The sequence below is a fragment of the Poecilia reticulata genome, chromosome 6 (assembly GCF_904066995.2).
Source record: "Poecilia reticulata chromosome 6, P_reticulata-male-v2, whole genome shotgun sequence".
Lineage (NCBI taxonomy): Eukaryota > Metazoa > Chordata > Actinopteri > Cyprinodontiformes > Poeciliidae > Poecilia > Poecilia reticulata.
The window spans coordinates 18,408,100-18,424,499 of NC_088835.1; the positions used below are offsets into that span (position 1 = coordinate 18,408,100).

General features: G+C 37.9%; 1 protein-coding gene and 1 long non-coding RNA gene across 3 annotated transcripts in view; both read left to right on the forward strand.

Annotated features, from left to right (window-relative positions):
- The window catches only part of znf469 (zinc finger protein 469), a 238,014-nt gene that overhangs the window by 97,818 nt on the left and 123,796 nt on the right, over positions 1-16,400 (forward strand). The window lies entirely within an intron of this gene.
- On the forward strand, positions 6,672-8,698 carry LOC145551980 (uncharacterized). Of its 2 annotated transcripts, none has more exons than XR_014087887.1 (3): positions 6,672-7,327; positions 7,806-7,920; positions 8,016-8,698. It is a non-coding gene; the product is annotated as an uncharacterized LOC145551980 (long non-coding RNA). The 2 variants fall into 2 exon arrangements; XR_014087886.1 differs by having other exon boundaries at positions 6,673-7,327; positions 8,013-8,698.

Below are 16,400 nucleotides of genomic sequence, written 5' to 3' on the forward strand. Positions count from 1 at the left end.
TTTTTTTTTTGTGCAAATATAATTTCCAAACCAATGATGTGGCTGTAGTAGCATGTCACCATCATTTTCTGATCATTCTGCCATCTGTGGAATGTGGACACCTATTCCAAGAATTCCTTCGACTGCTTAAATCTAGAAATGTTTTCCACACATGGGAAAGCATTAACACAGTTCTTTCCTTGAGCTGTTTTGTTCCCTTCAGTATTTTGCTGACAATACATAACAGATTTCAGAGATTTGTACTTTTACTGTTATTTTATTTTTACTTTAGTGTTAGTTGCTTTGAAGTTTTGAGTTTGGTTTGTATTCAGGTATATCTCATTTACTTAGGGTGCTAGTTGTCCAAGCAGCTCATCTTTATTAGTCTGGAACCAGACTGTAGCAGTCTACCAGTAGTAATAGTATGCAAGCAGGTGGCCATGATACTCCTATTGACATATAAAGGGTTAATGGTTTCCTTTCTCTGCTGGGATAAGCATAATGAATTCAGACAGGTGTGCTAACACCACCTTCTCACCTGCTAGAAACCTGCTAGGACAGGAGCTTATAGAAAGTACAGGAAGCCAGTTGAAACCGAGGGGTCTTCATTGCATATTTACATCTTCCTGAATGCCTGGGGTGAGCACAGAGCTTTGTTTGATCGGAAACTCACTGTCACTGCTGGCTCATTCTCAAACAGCATCTGCAGGCTTGAATATCCATTTCCTGTTTTTGGATGACAGTGAACTTCTATATGGACTGAGATAAAAAAAAAAGAATTTGATCCTTTGCTGAGTTTTCTAGTTTTTATTTGTATACAAACTAGATACGTCTAATTTTCCAAAAATTTTTTAATGAAGATAGACAGAATAACATTATTCAGTAGATAAAATATTTTTGGTAATTAAATAATTATGTAGTTTCCCAAAAAAGCATGATTTGCTTCTTAGTGGAAAATCTTGTTGGCAAGCAGTGTTGTTTTTCAAGTACGCAAACTTTTTAGAAAGGACTCCAGCCTTACTTGATCTTCAGCAATTCTTTGTATATTTTGAATTTCTTGGCAATTCAAGACTTCACTTCTATTCAGACCCTTCCTTTAAGACTGGGGTCTGAAAGCTTATACCACCACCTTCTTCTGCCAAATGACCATGATGTCCCTCCCCAACCATGAGGCAAAATGTCACATGAAGTTCCAAATTAATAGAAATTAATGTTTGAATCATTCCCCAACAGTCACACCGAAACAGATGTGGTCTTGCCTATCTTGTTGCAGTGGGATTTTTGCTCATCCATGCTCACCCCTGGCATGCATGGCCAGCTCTTTTTTCTGCCCATAGTGGTGGAGAAAATAAAAAAAAGAAGGTGAGCTTACAAATAGGAATGGAGGATAGAAATTTCAGTGAATGATTGTAATATGAGCACCAATCTGTAAAAGTCAGAGTTCACGTTAGGAATCAACTTCCTGCTTCACTCAGTGATGTGCTAGCAAATTTAGTAAAAATATTTTCAAATATTTATTTTAGTCACTGTATAGTTGTAGCGCATGTGTGGTTTGAAGTTGTCTGTGTAACACATGTATGTTCATGAATCAATTGTGACAAATCCTAAACCAGTTCTTCTCAAAGAGCTGTGCAGTTCATGGGGACATTAAATGACTTAAACCAAAAAAAAAAACAAGGGGTTATGAGCCTGATCTAAAAGAAAATAAAAGAGAATTCAAGACAAATTTCCACAGAAGTCATTAAATGAAACTTTCAGCTAGACCAACAGATTGTCAGTCATTGTCTCCAGTGGGTGATCTTGCCTTAAGTAAGCCATTTTCAGGTTTCTCTGTATGAAATGACCGCAATGATAACACTGTATGTGGCCAAAGGGTGTGAAAACATTCCTGTTATCGCTAAGAAAAACTCCCCCCGCTGTCATCAGATTGGGGGGAAATATTATGAGTCTGTCTGCTGGCAAGTGTGTGTTGCTCAGGGACAATCCCACTGTGTTTATTTTTCGAAATGGTAGACGTTTAACTTTCACATCACACAGGCCAGGATCCCGTAGCCACAGCAAAGAGCTCACTACTGTTTCCGCTCTGGGAGGATTTTGGGGAGCGTGAGGTGTGTGCGTGCACGCGTGTGTGTGCGAGTTCAAACAGGAAAGAATGAAGTGCAATGACATTCAAGATTTGCTGAGAATCAGAAAAATTTTAATATGACAACAAAATGAAAAACCTAATGTGGAAAGCACATTTACAAAATTGCTGCTGTTTGTTTAGCCTGACCCAGCTGATGAATCAGTCACTCAAGAAGCAAAATGTTTTGTCCTGCTTCTATTCACTGTCTAACTAATTAATTGAGGACAGCTCTCCTTCCTTTTTTGTAGCCACAACCATATCATTTGTAATTTAGTTTACAAATGGAAACCAATTATATAACCACTTCTTATGTTGTTGATTTTTTAAAAGTCTTTTAGTCTTATTTGCATGTTGCCTATTTTATTTACAACATTCTAAAACATGCATATTGTGAAATCCTCAGTCCGAAAGAGACATTGGACACCAACTCGTATCAAGGTATATCTAGAATTAAAAACATCACAATTTCCAAACTGGTACGTAGTTGCTGGAGTCTGAGATCAAGATCTCTGACTAGATAATGTGATGGAGAGTTCATAGGGGATCACACTGATAGGGAGCTTATGTTGAGGAAATAAAATGGCTAAAATTTATTTAGCTGACATGGACCTTGAAATCCACTTAAACCGCCAGTACATTTTTACCTCCCCAGGGCAAAAAAAAAAATTGGCAAAAAAAAAATTTGAGGTCATAAACACTGACAATGTTGAAAAGCAGTGAACAATGAAAGCACAAAGGGATTTTTACACTGAACACTAACCACCAGTTTTCCACTGTGTCTGAAATTCCATTTTGCGTTTGGCCAACATTCCTTTTGAAGAACTTTGTTATATTTTGAAATTTTACAATCAACAAGAAACCAAACATATCTTCTCAGAGTCGGTTATTTTCAACTGATCAAAGAAAAGCCAGCTGGTGTTAGCACAGCCTTTCCATATATTGAGCTAAACTATTAAATATACAGCTGTTTGCAACTGGTTAATGTTAATAAACAAAGAATAATAAAGAAGAAGTAAAAATTGCATATCCAAAATGTGGCCTCTGTTGGTTACTTTCCCTAGTCTTGTTAATATTGGGCTTTGTGGCGCAGCATGGTGTCAGCACTGCTTTCTGCACTGAGCATATGAGTGATCTATCTGGTCCCATCAAAACAAAACGACTTGGTTGATTTTCCTATGCACATATGGAAAGCATTGGGTCTCACTCAGAAGCAACACTCACGCACACGTTTGTGGGGACGTGCACATAAAAACAGAGGAAAAAGGTAAACGGAGCTTCCAGATGACGGCACACCCCCTCCAACCCCGACCCAAGTTATCAAGTTACAAGAACAAATTTTCCAAAGCACCATTTTCATCTTAGTTTATTCCTCTCAGTGGCAATTTGGAGACCTGTCACATGTTTATCTCAAAGTATTGGTTTACTACAAGGTCAGAAACTTCCAATAAAACATTATTAAGCTTATTTGCCTTAAAGCTGCAGTACGGAACTTTTATATAAAGAAAAATGTTATTTATATATTTGTTAAAACTGTCGTGACAGTATGGTTTGAGACAGCTCCTCCACGTCGTACCAGTCATACTATTGCAATCTGCAGAAATGCACCGCCCCAGCTCATTCAGGCGCTGCTCACTGTACAGCACCTGCATACAAATCACTGTTTCGCATAATGATTTACCGTTTCAGGACAACTGTTTTTCCGTGGTCATCTGTGACCATGTTACTTAGCCTGAGCATTGATAGCAGGCTCTGATATAGGGATGAAGCTGTAGCGTAGCAGGGACAGTATGAACCATCGGTACATGAGCATGATTGACATCGCTAAGACCCTCCTGCTGGCTCTTATTGGTTACTTCTGAGCAAGGCGCCAAAAAGCATCTATGCTTAGGGCACTCAAATAGCTGGCAAGGCCCTGGATATCGATGTTACAACAGCCTAGTCTAGCGGTTCTCAACGTGGGCGGTACCGCCCCCCAGGGGGCATTTAGGGGCCGGCAGGGGGCGCTGGCGGACATTGTTACAAAAGGGGGGCGCTGGGATGCCTTTGGGGGGCGTTTAGTCGAAGGTAAACTTTACACCTTAAATCCACAAAAATACCAGTTTAGACTGAGCAACTTGGTAAAACTGTCTTGTGTAACATTAAATCATGCTTGGCTGCAACTGTATCGATGGCAGCTCTTCTTCTATTGAGTGTTTGTAGCTTCATGGCGCAGCTCCTCTCCGCATCAGTTCAGTTACACCGGCTGATGACGCTGCTGTGATTCACTTTGTCTGGTATTTATGTAGGCGACATGTTTTGGCAGTTCTTGATCATGTCAAAGCAGCAATTTATATTAAAAAGTTTTTTTATTTCCGTTTGAAAGCTGCCCGCTACCATGGAAGGACAGCAGAAAATCGCTCTTATAAACATGTAATTACTAAAATCACGATACCCCGACTTTGTATCCCTCTGAAAAATGAACCAATTTAAATAAAGAAATCAAAAAATCCCTCCATGGGTGATACCACGATAGAGAGCGTTCATTTTATAGCGTTAACACCGGAGCTGTAAGTGGTCCGGTATGAAACGGGGGTGATAGAACAACACAGCACTTTTAAATTTCAATAATCAGAATACCGAAATTGTTTCCGTTGTTTTCAAAGGTTTATGTCAGACTGCCTTTTCACCATCGATATGTTTCCCGACCGCCGTGCACCTTAGGGAGTAAAAAAAACAAACAAAAAAAAAAAAAAAAAACGCCGCGCACATTGCGCAAAACACAAAACGGAGCAAAGAACTAGATGTAAATTATGGCATAAAAACTGAGAATCCGACGCTGAACAGTGAAAAATCAACACATGATGTGAAACACATGACGATTAGGTGGCGCAGCAGGTGATGAATGATTATGACTGATGATCAATAGATAAAATAAATCTAGCAACAGGAAAGAAACTAAAGTGGACATAGCAATAAACCAAGAGAGGATAAAACTAATCAAAAGGAAACTAAATGGAAATGAATGAACAACAAAATGCAAGAATAAACTAAGAAACTAAAGTAAATACAGAGGAATAAACTGGTATGGCAAGACCTTTTGAGCAATAAGTAATACAGAGACTGTTTGGCAAGAATAAACAGACACTATTTCCAGATAAAAGGTAAAATAATATTGTTGAAGTGCCATGGGTAGGGGCGCAACTACACATTATTCAGGTGGATGCGAAAACATAAATCGGCGCCCCCCACGAAGGAGCATAGAAACATACGCTCGCCTCCCCCCAAAACCCCCCTCCTCCAGACGCCGATACGTTTAGGGCAAAACTCGCTACATTTACCCGGTTATGTGCGCGAGGTGAAGGAGCGTATAAGGCGCTGAAGTGTACGGGAAAACATGATCGGTGCGCCGATTCAAAACATCTACAATAATGATAGTAACATTAATAATAAAATAATTGTCAGTGCAAGTAGCCTAAAAATTCTTTGGTGGGGGGCGGTGAGGGACCTGCACTGCAACAACTGAAATCTTAGTAAGATTAAATATCTTAAATTAAGGAGATTTTTCTTGTTTTCTTTCTGACAAGATAATTTTTCTCACCAAGAGGGATTTATGTTAGAATATTTTTCTTATTTTAAGTGTTTTTGTACTTAATTATCTCAGTAAGATATAAAAGCTTAATATTAAGAAAATATTACTTATTATGAGTAAATATGTGCTAGAATCTAGAATATCAATATTTACCAATCAAACTTCAAGTCTAGAACTTATTTTATATAAGTAAAAATTTCTTATTTCAAGCACATAAAGCGAAATCACATACTTAATGAAATGTCTTCAGATAATTAAAACAGACTATGTCCAAATGGAATCCTTTGTGTTATTGACAATGAAAAATAAACCCCCCCATGAACTTATACTCTTGTATAAGTTGGCAGAGTGTACTGGAAATTATAATTTAATATTTAAACGGTTGACATTTAACACAACAATTTCAGAGACAATATCAGTTTATATATCAAGATAATTCTTGGCATGCTTCCATCTGGACCTTCTTAATCTGATCTTCTTGATGCAAGATGTGGGACCTCTTACTGACATGTCATTAAATTTCTATTGATGTGTGATTTGAAATGGCTGGTATTCTACACAATGAGATTAGAATCAACAATATTGATTAGCTCAATGTCATGATAAATATTTTAACTTTTGGTTTATATTTCAAATCCTTACTTTATAAGTTATTAATATTAGTTTGAACAATATTTTATTGTTCAAACTAACAATAACAAGTAGTCCTTGTTTGATTTAATTATGACATCATACAATCCAAATGGGAAAGCGCCCAAAATGACAGTGAGATAGTATTAATGTTCGATACAACAGATTTTCTTTCCGATCCGATACCGAGTAAAATTTAAGATGGTATTGGCAATACAGATCCCATACTTTGTGCAAAGACAGTCAATTTGTTTCTTAATTAAATAAAAAATAAATGTAATCCATATCTTGGCTTCATAAAAAGAACACAATGTACTCTGATGCACTCATTTTAAACTCAGAAGTACATTGAAACAACAATCTCGTTTACTATAAGCTTTTTTAATTCAGCTGAAATATACAAAATATGTGAAAATCGAGTTGCAAACTAAAAAAAAGAAAATTAGTAAAGTAATAACCCTACTAAATACATCCTTGTTTAATTATTAAAACTACTATAAAATGACAGCTGAAATAGCTCCATGTCACTTTTTTTATAATCTGTCAACATGTCCATTTCTGAGTGAGTGAGAGTCGGCAGCACGCTGCGCTTGGGCATTACGTCCTTACACATTACATACTTACCAAGCGGAAGAAAAAGTAGTTCCCATTAACAACGTTTCATTTAGGCAAGATCTCAATAATTTAGTTACTTTCTAACGTACTCTAGTTAATCTACATTATCTCAAATTACTAAAGTGTTGAAAGTATTGATCCTTGGATCTGACAATAGATTTTAAAGAATTAAGTTCTGGTATCGGAAGAATCGATATTTCAGTATCAATCCGCACATCACTAACGGCAACGCCAGAGATCATTTAACTGCCCTCATTAACGGTTAATTCAGTTGTAACAGCCTAACTAAGCTTTTATCTACTGTACTTTTATAAGATTTTCTTTTGGCAAATTCTCTAATCTCGGTTGGACATGAATGACGATGGAGGACTTTTTTACGTGTATAGACCCTACAGCTGCTGTACTGAGAGGTAAGTTTAAAGTCTGTCTTTCTAAGATAAGCTAACTGAAGCTAGTTAGCATGTCGTGAAATGCCAATTTTCATCCGCGGTTAAAGAGCCGCTCTTGTGAATATGAGCTTTGAACAGTTATTAACCACAATAACTGTGGCTTAAAAATAATATCGACACGAGTTCTTGGTAGCTTCCGTTTTTTAACACAGCTAAGGTGGCTTCTCATTCGTAGCTTCTGATTCGGGAAATGGCTAAAGGGCAATTCCGCCTAGTATTTCACTAACTGAGGGTGTTTGATGTGCTGTAATTTAAAAACTTAAATGCTATGAGTCTAAAAGCCTAGGTTAGATATTCCACACTGTTACCAGGATATTTTAAACACTATTTTTGATTGGTGAATTTAAGTAGTCCTTGTTTGATTTAATTAAAATAACTTTCTTGCCATCTTGAATTCATGAGCACATAAACTAAAATAAGACTTGTTTTATTTTTCAAGTAAACCAAACTGTTGCCATGGTGAAGGTTATGCCAGACACATCGTCAATCACGTATTGCACCATCTACAAGAAACTTTGGGAATTGCAAGTGACGACGTCCTTCACATTCTTGAGGTAATAAATTTATGATACCGATTCATCATTACACTGATTAGTCCCTAAAACGTGTTTTTTTGTGATTGTTTTTCTGTCTGTGCTCCAATTAGCAGATGACCCAACAATTTCAAACAAGACCACTTTTCAGCTCTGTGGTGATCGTGAAACCAACTTTCTACTGGCCATTGGAACCATGCCTGCCCTGATCTTCTGAAAGGAGGACATCATAGCTACTACACTTTCAGCATCCGTGTGTGGGGCCACCGTGTGTTCAAATTAATGACCCAACAACAATAATAATCTCAGTGATTATTGTTTCAACAAGATGCTGCGCAATTCTGTGCATTTCGGTTCCATTACCAAAATAACTAGCAGAGCAGGAGTTTAAAATTAACTAAATAACCACCGCTGTGTTCAGGGGAGCACTTATTAATGATAATAAAAATAAATATCAAGTCTGGCTAAAGGCTCTCAGGCGTCCTCACTTTGATACAATGTTTAACGGTTGGTTCTTTCCGAAATTCCCCGCCGCCTTCGCTGATAATTATAGCAACAATTACTGAATAAACATTAGCACTGCGCTTAAACCAGAATCTTTCCGTCTCTTAATGCTATGTCCAAATATTCAACTCAGAAAAAACTTCTCTTGATTGTTGTCTTTTTCCTCGCAAAGTGAGGTGAGACCGTTAGTGGCTAACGAATCTCAACCGCTAACGGCTCTATGATCCCGGATTTCTGAGTTGATGGTCGATCTGTTTTCTTTTTTTCTACTACTTAGTGATGTTGAATATTTATCCAGCAGCGGCAGTCAGACGATCTCTGATGAATTTTCTCTATCGATGAACAGAAGAATCGCTGCAAACACTGTAATATTCAGCTCACACAGCAGATCCGTCTTTCCTCTTCTCTTCTAGTTTTGTCTTTTTCCTTTCCGCTCCAAACTGCTTTTTCGTCAGAGCTGACTGAAAACTCCCACTATGGCCACAAGAATTTGTGGCCACAAGAATTTCTATCTTTGTGCTGATCGGCGAATTGCACACGTAAGTCCTTTTTTCTTGCCCGAGGAAGTCTGCTCTTTAGAAATTTTGGATACATCGTTCCCTTCTACCGGGGTCTCTCCTAGTGTAGACCCCGGTGTAGACCCCGGTGCTATCTGGCTAAGTTCTCTGCCATTCTAAAAATCCCATCTTGTTGTCCGTCAAGATGACGGACAACAAGATGGACAAAACGTTTCTGGCGGATCAAACAGACAAAACGTTTCTGGCGGATCAAACAGACAAAACGTTTCTGGCGGATCAGCAAATTGAACGCGGTGGATTTTCTTTTTTCCTTTCCCTTCCTTCAAAATACCAGTTAATTTTTTAGAGCAGACGCCCTCAGCCGAGGACGTCTGCCCTTTATTGTCAGAGCAGACGCCCTCAGCCGAGGACGTCTGCCCTTTATTGTCAGAGCAGACGCCCTCAGCCGAGGACGTCTGCCCTTTATTGTCAGAACAGACGTCCTCAGCCGAGGACGTCTGTTCTGCCCCAGCCGGGGCAGCTTGCTTGACAGTTGGGGAAGGCTTGAAAAGGTACTCATCAAATTCGTCATACTCATTCTCGTCCTTGTAACTGCTTATGTCGAAAGTGATCCCAGGCAGTACCTTGTTAAAAAGTTTTCTCACTCCTGTCGTGATCAAATAGCCAGCTCCGAACGTCAGGGGAAAAAACATTGTGGTAAATCCGATGTGTTGCATTATGAAAATGTCAAACACGGTGCTATTGCTAAAAGAGATACTTGGATATAACCTCCTGTTTTGAGACCCAAGCATTCATAACCTCAGATGTTCTTTGATCTATGTCATTGATGAGGTCATAGCTACAATGAGCTCACTGTAGTTCTGGGGGAATATCTTGCTTCTGATCATTGCTATGGAAACAGTCAAATCAGTTCTGCATGTCTCAAACTATTAACCCTTTGCAACTCCATCACTTAATCATTCGAGGCGCCATAACGGACTTCAGAAGGGTATATTTCAGGAGGCTAGGGATTAAAACCACGGATTTTAATGGCTGAATATTAAGTTTAGATTGACAATGTTATGTTAAAATCATTAATTTAAGTAGGGGTTTTCATCATTCTATCGTGTTTAAAATTTAGAATTATACTTGACTAAAAATATCTTCAAAAAAAATTTAAATGTAACTGACAAACATTTGCTGCTGCTGCTGTTGTAAATTGACAAGAAATTTTGCCTGCTTGGAAAAGAGCTACAAATAAATAATTTTAGTTTAATAATTTTACATGTTAGCATAAAAATAGAATAAAGGATGATCCCAAAGAAATGACGCTGCCGCTCCATACTTGATGGGTTGTAAACAACCCACTCGAACACATTTGTTCTGTACGGTGCGGAAACGTAAACAATAGACAGAACGTAATGTCTTCCAGCTTTTTTTGTGTAACTGAGCTCGACACCAACAGCAGCACAGCCTCAGCAGCCCATATTGCTGATAGCCGGGAAGGAGATAAATGAGTCAATTTCTATGCTTTCCTGTAAACTGGTTATGAGTCTTGGTTTTTTACTTTTTTTGTATTTTAACTATTAAACCAACTGAGTAAAGCTGTGACAAAATATATATTTTAATCCTATGCAACAATAAAAATAAACTAGATTTAGGTATATCACTGCAAAAAGTCCCCTTTCAAAAACAAGAAAAAAAAGTACAAAAATAGGGTATAATTTTCTTAAAATAAGAAAAATTATCTGCCTACAGAACAAGAAAATTTATCTTGTCAAGATTTTCCAAAACAAGAAAAAATATCTAACCAAGATAAACCTACAATATCTTAAAATTAGTGTATTTGTACTTAAAACAAGCCAATTTTACTAATACAAATAGAATATATGAGATTTATTTTCTTAATACATAGAACATTTTTCTTAAAATAAGAAAATTTTACGCTATTTCAAGAAATTCAGTGTCAAGTAACATTTTCTTTACTTGAGATAATTTTTCTTAAAATAAGATAATATATCTTACTCGTATAAGTAAAATTGGCTTGTTTTAAGTACAAATACACTAATTTTAAGATATTGTAGGTTTATCTTGGTTAGATATTTTTTCTTGTTTTAGAAAATCTTGACAAGATAAATTTTCTTGTTCTGTTGGCAGATAATTTTTCTTATTTTAAGAAAATTATACCCTATTTTTGTACTTTTTTTCCTTGTTTTTGAAAGGGGACTTTTTGCAGTGTGGATAAAGGCTAGGGGGGCGCTGGCCCGAAAAAGGTTGAGAAACAATGGCCTAGTCAAACCCCGGGCCCTAAAGCAATTAAGAATTTGTGATCTGACACATTATTGATGTTGATGTTTACAGAAACTCTTCATCCAGTCTAACCCTTCAGTCTCTAGATGAGCAAAACTATTAGACATTTTCTGCAGTTGCAAAGAAAACATCTACTGCAGAAGATCCAGTAAGATGTTTGCGGCTGTAAAATGACAAACATGTGAAGTTCAAAGGGTATAACATTTACAAGGAACTGCAGATGAATGAGTTTTCAGAGTTTTAAGTTTTGACCAGTGAAAATCCCTCAATCTGCCCAGGCCCCTTCCAAAAGATACTTTGAAGCAATAGATCCTGGGCCCTTGTGAGGGTGCTGAAAAGCCTGCTACTTGGAGGGTTTGCAGATGGATGGTGGTGGTCAGCAGAGGCTACTGGGCACATGAGAACAGGCCCTCCTGTGGAAAGCAGGGACTAAGTGATAACAAAGAAAGAGAGGGCCTTTGAAGGAAGAAGGCATGCCCTGGCTACGTAAGCTGCTCACAGTGGGTGATAGATGCCTTGAGCAACAGCATGGTCACCATGAGTAGAGAAGGCAGTTAAGGCCTCTTTACTCACTCCTTTTTTCCAATGCATTTTCAAATGACCTTATACTGCAGGGGCTTCCAAAAGTATTCATACCCTTTGAGCTTTTCCATTCCTTTTCAAATGCAATATATTTGTTTGTGGTTGTAATAAAAAGTTCAAGGGGTATGCATAGTATTGCAAACCACCATATGTTATTTCAATGCTCTGTTTTTTTTATGCTTTTCATCCTGTTTAAGCCATTTAGTCCATCAGATCCGTCTCCTCTGCTGTGGCTTGTTATATCATGTTCTGTGCATCGCGGCTATAATTTCTCAGATGTGCACTCGACATAACCCTGAAAAACACACATATCATCCCTACATTACCTAGAGCCATGGCTTCATCACAGCTCACCTGAGCTTTCCTTTGAAGTACAAGAGGAAAAAAAAAAAAAAAATCTTGCGCTTGCTGCTTAGCATGACACCCTGGGGACAGAAAATTAGTGACTGTCCTAACAGCCTCGCCTCAGAAAGGAGCAGGCAGACAAAGAATCAGATTATTCTCTTCAAGCAAAAAAAACTGCACTATTGACTTTCTCTTCTCTTTTGTCTTTGTTATATTTTAGGATTTCTTTATTTTAAAACACCTGATGGCACACATTTTATCATTTGCTCAAACAGAAATTCGGCACTGCAACCTGATGTTCACCACACTCTGTCATTTCACACTTCAGAATTCGGCTGTTTCCAAACCAGGCACCTGTTAGTGTGTTCACAACCAAATGTTCTACAGTAACCGTGTGTCCTGAAGTGCACTCTGAGAAAACATATCTGTAAACACTGGTGATTCACTGAACGGTTGAGAAAGTCCCACAAAATGCAACCAAACCAAAGTACAACATGTGCATCAGTTTAATTCTCATAGGTCCTGCAAAGAAGATTTGCACTTCAGACTTCCAAAGTAAATATCTCTGAGCAGTTATAGTTTACCAACACTTAAAACATGTTGTTTTGTTGGAAGCAGTAAGAGTAAAAACAGTCCAATGCTAAAAGCGTCTCATTCATAAAGGATTGTGTAGGATCCATTATAAAAGCACGGCACAAAAATATTCAGATTTGTAAAACAACGCATACGGCAGCATGCAGTTTTACTTTATAAATCACAGCTGCACTTCAAAGTTTGCAAACATTGTCCCACCTCAAGTTCTGCCTTTGACATTCCCACATTCAATTATAAATGATCGATGCAAAACACTTCCTTAATGTTAGTGTTTATTTAATAAGCCAGCTGACTAATTTTATTTCATGATTAACAATGATAAACACAGGGAAGAAGGAGAGAAAAAAATGCAATTCAGGCAGAAAACGACTGAGGTGGGGAGCTGAAAACATTATTTTTGGTAGCCACATTTACGTAAAATAAAGTTTATATACGTTTACCGACATTTTAGGAGGCTGATGGCATGCTCCACAGTAATTAATTGTTGATTAAATCACATTTCTTTCTGCTAATTCTTGCAGGAAGGAATGCTGGTTGCCAGCTGGTTACCTGGCAACCAGCTGGTTGTCAGCTGGTTGCCAGCTACCTCAGAGTGGTTAACACTTGTAATTGGACAGGGTTGGTGCGGTTCCTCTGACTGGGTCTCTCCAACACTGGACTCAGTTAAGCACATAGATCCGAGAGCAATGCTCTAGGAAGTCTAAATCGGCTTTTAACCCAGCCGTCATCATGAGACAGAAGATCTTGGTTATCCCTGAAAACACATTCCGTCCTGATTCCTGCAGCATTTTCCAGCAGTGGTAATGTATCAGTCGCAAGGCATTATGGGCAAGTGTCACAAATGTATATGTTCGCAGAAGTTACTGTGAATGCTTCACACCTTGTCACAATTTATATACAAATCTGCAGTATGTCCCACACTGGAGATCGTTGTGGAGAGGAATGTGATGGTGAGAAACGTGCTGAATTATTGTGAAAACTTTTGTTTAGGACTGAGGCTGCTTTACCAGCCTTCTTTGTTTATTTGAAAGGTTATAGTTATGACTCAGCAGTTCCAACATACATCCCACTGCATTTTGAATGCTTGAAGTCAATCTATTGTTAAAGTTTGAGATGCAATTAGAGATCTGAGGGAATCATGATGCCGTGTGGCTTCAATTCCCCACCTCACCATCTGAGTCACCATTTGCCCGTTTCCAAAACAAGCCTATATATTACGCATGGGTCAGAGTTAGCATGAGGGATCATGCCAAGATTGTGTTTTATAAATCTGAACCTTTAGCAGACTCCGTTTTATGCTCAAGCTTTAGAAATGAGAACTACTTGTGTCATGTGGTAAATTAGAGTATAAACTTGATGCTATCTGAAACATGATGTCCTGGAAACACTCTGCTGGTGAATCCACAAAGCTACAGAAGATACAATTCACAACTCTTCCATTTGTGAATCCTTGTTATGTTTGGATTTTTTTTTTCCAATCTACAAATAAACGTTCTTGAAAAAGTTTACAGAACCAGTTGTAATTATTCACACTATAAGCCTTATGGTTATCGAACATTCCAACAGATAGCACAAATAAATTACATCTGCATATAAGATGCATCAGTTGGTCTGAGAGCAGGATGAGTCCTGATTCTTAGAAAGAGAAGATCCGACCCAAGACTTCTGGTTCTGAGAAACATGTCAGCTTTCAACCCATAAAATAGCAGTGAAGTCATTTATCAGTTGTGTTTTCTTCAGTTTGTTCAGTTAAACAGATGTGCAATCACAACAAAAAGAGCTTTTCAAAGCCCATATGCAGCCAGTATTTAAGAATGCTTTGATGCATCCAACTCACCGTCAGAGTAATAACTTGAAGTTTGTCATGTAAAAAACAACATAATTTCTTTCAAATTTCTTAAAAACGTAAGCTAAACATGGTCAATCATTAGTGCTACTTGCTTTATGAGTAAGGTAATGAAATGGACGTCACGGTAAGCGCAACAAATGGAAACAGCATTTGAAACGAAAACTGGGTGCTTCACAAACGTGGTAAATCAGGGCCTGAATCTGGTTACAAAATCCACTCAAAGCTGAAGTCATGAGAACTGCTGCAACTACTTTAAAAGGTTGACTTCCAAGCAATAACCCATTGTCAGGAAAATTGCCACTAGAGCTTAAAGTGGATCAAGTTTTTTGAAACATTTTCTACAGCTTTTTCAAATTTATCATGATGGCCGTGTATTTTCTGACACAGAAAGTGTTTCTTCTCCTTTGCTTTTCATTTCAGTTTTGTAATCATGTGGGATTTCTAAGTCACAGCCTCAAAAGATTCTATTGCTTTTTCCATCATCCATTTGTATTCGGCAAGGAACATCAGACGGTTTGTTCAGCTACCTTTTAAATTTGCCAATGATGTGTTCTAAGAAACACAGAGATCTTTTCAGATGCAAGTATTTTTCCATAATAGGGACACAGACAAAGAGAAAAAGTTGGGTTTTCAATCACTTGAACTCGTGCAACGAGACAGAACCACATCTTTTGGTTGAGGCAAATTATTTACCAGACTTTGCAGATCTCAATGTTTGTATGCGCTCTTTCCACTCTCCTTGCCAGTCATTACGTCTATCAACAACAGATGGATTAGATTTATGAAGGAGGTGATGGGGAAGACAAAGAGGGTGACACTACAGGAACATTTTACTGGCTTTAATGGTCTCCTTCACATGCCTTTGATTTTATAAATATGTTTAGAAAATATTTCTAAATATATATATTTTTTTCCTTTAAAATAAGGAAAATATATATGTTTTTAATGTGTACCACTTGTACCTGCAGTAAAATTCTGCATTGAATTCAGTTCTCAAGTGTTTTTTCAATGCTTGTTGTCTTTCTACGCAGCTGCTCATGGTGAGTAAAACCACATATATTTTCTTAAAACATGATTTGTTATTAATGTACAAATGTTAATTGTTGTTTCTAAAACCTGACTCGTGAAATAGCTCTGAAATAACTGGGATGCATCAGTAGAAACCTTTAAAAGCATAGAGTGAATTCTCTACTGCACACTCACCCTCAGATACACTCTCTACTTCATAAATATTCATTTGAATTCTGGTAAATTTTTAGGCTGTTTTTCCATTCTGTTTTTATTAATTTTACCTCCATCCTTGGGAATTAGCACCTCCGAATGTCAACGCAGTTTTACCCTCGGCATAAGGAGAAAGTGTCCAGACCTCATAGCTCTGGGCTGCAGCACATGACTGTGGGAGCCTAACCACGTGGAAAATTGCACGGAGTGCCACAGAAAACACTGAATTTCAATGGAAATTCAGATCGTCTTGTTTTTCATTTTTCACGCCACTCGCTTCCTCTATTTCTCTTTACTTCATTGCTTTTATGCTATTCCGATTTTAAACATGTTTCTGGCAGTGGCCAACTCACTAACTGGAACAGATGTTGGGCTTTGATTGTGTTGGCATTGTTCTGGTGTAACTGCAACAGTATGTAGGAATACATCTGGTGGTTGTGGTGAAAGTAAGTCTTCATCTCTTCTTTTTCTAATTAGGGATAGGATCCAGAACAACCCATCTGACTATCGTTTTCCATGTTATGTGGCCGCTTGTCTGCACAACTAACACCTAACCAAATCACAGTACTCTAAATGGTCAGATGGGTTTGGTCCTTTAA